Source organism: Seriola lalandi, unplaced genomic scaffold, assembly GCF_002814215.2.
Source record: "Seriola lalandi dorsalis isolate HSWRI2012SDOR001 ecotype SW California unplaced genomic scaffold, Sedor1 jcf7180002054722, whole genome shotgun sequence".
Lineage (NCBI taxonomy): Eukaryota > Metazoa > Chordata > Actinopteri > Carangiformes > Carangidae > Seriola > Seriola lalandi.
Window position 1 is genome coordinate 666,914 of NW_019525275.1, and position 1,678 is coordinate 668,591.

The 1,678-nt window shown below is 42.3% G+C and overlaps 1 pseudogene across 1 annotated transcript in view; it reads right to left on the bottom strand.

Moving 5' to 3' along the window:
- LOC111668221 (nuclear factor 7, ovary-like) overlaps positions 1-234 on the bottom strand; it is a 2,259-nt pseudogene extending 2,025 nt beyond the window's left edge. The window contains exon 1 of the transcript XR_015438341.1: positions 11-234. The product of XR_015438341.1 is annotated as a nuclear factor 7, ovary-like (transcript). The remainder of the gene's footprint in view (positions 1-10) is intronic.
- Positions 235-1,678: the final 1,444 nt, after the last annotated feature.

Below are 1,678 nucleotides of genomic sequence, written 5' to 3' on the forward strand. Positions count from 1 at the left end.
TCAAACTCACCTTCAGTGTGGAGTTTCAGCAGGTTGAAGCAGCAGTGTTGTAGTTTCCCACGTCTCTCTCCTGCAGCTGGACTCACTCAGAGGAAGTTGTTGGTTTGGTCTGAAGGTGAATCTGATCGTCTGTTTTTCAGTCTGTGTCTCTTTAGTGAAGAAGAACAAACTGTTTCCTGGTTTGTCTCAGGTGAATCAGGTGAGGGGTGGAGCTTCGTCAGATCTCCTCTAATTAATATTGTTGCTTCACCAGTTATACAGGGGTGTGTTTAATTCTAAACTATTGATTCATTGCAGGAATGTAAACTGATAGTTTCGCTTTGGTGATTGTGACCAAAGATCTCTGTTTTAACTTGATTGCAAAACACATCTGGCTTTTCCAGATGTTGCTTTAAGGTTTGTGAGACTTTGCTTCCTCCTTTAATCAAACTAAAGGAGACGGATACAGTCTGTGGTTTGTTGAGACAAATGCACAAATGAAGTGAACATTTCTTTCACTTGACAAAACTTTATTGACATTTGTAACTCTTATAACACACAGGTAATGGTTGCACTATTTTCACTCTAAATTCTGCAGTTTATCATTTAAGTCATTTCAATTAAAATCAGTTACATGGTTCAGTTTGGGTGGATTACTGAACAGGCCCAGGAGCCCTTTATTATTCCCACTGGTCACCCAGCTGCTGGGAGTCATTTCACACTGGAAACCATTCAATTCTGGTTTGATTAAAAACGTTGTGAACAGATATAAAAAGCAACTTATTAAAATAAAACAACAATAAAAAGAAAATAAGAAACAGTGAGAGGTAAAAGAAACATAAACAGAGCTTTGGAGTAATGAGGCAGCAGGAGGACAGGTGCAGCTTCACACCTTAAATTCACTGACTTTTCCCTTTAAGACATAAACAACATTATAAATATGATCATCCTCTTTATCTGTAACTGCTCTGTTCCACTGTCACAGAGACCTTCAGTGGTGAGACCTTCAGTTTATAAATACTTCTAATGTATGGAAACAGCTTCTCAGTGAAAGTGTGTGTGATGGTGTGTATGTGTGTGTTAGTATCAGGATCAGAGAATGACAATCTTCCTCTGTTCCAGTTCAGATTCACTCTGATCCTCTGGAGCTTCTTCTTCACTGACAGATCAGTGGATGGAGCTGGTGGTGACCATGCTGAGTATTTACCTTCACAGAACCATATTCCCCAGAATCCAGACAGTATGTCTCTCTTCCTCTGGACAGACTCTGCTAACACACCCACTGACCAGAATGTATTGTCTCCAACTTCAACATCCCAGCTGTGAGTCCCTGAGTTAAAACCCTCAGAGCTCAGGACAATGAGGAAGTTATCAAACCTCTCTGGATTGTCAGGAAGATTCTGTTTCTCTCCTCGTCTCACACTGGTCAGATCCTCAGACAGGATGAATCCTGGATGAGCAGTGTTTGGGTCCAGAATCACAGGACTGTAGGAGACCATGTCCTTCATCTTGTTCCAGATGTTGAAGGTCAGGTTGCCCAGATGTTTGGCCTGGTCTATCAGAGCTCCTGAGTCCAGCTGTGGATCATCCAGCAGGGGGCGCTGCTGGACTCTTTCCACTGTAACTTTGTAGTTGTGCAGGAATGAGACGTCTTCAGCTCTCAGCTCGTCCTCTGTGGCTCTGACTGTGTGTGACAGAG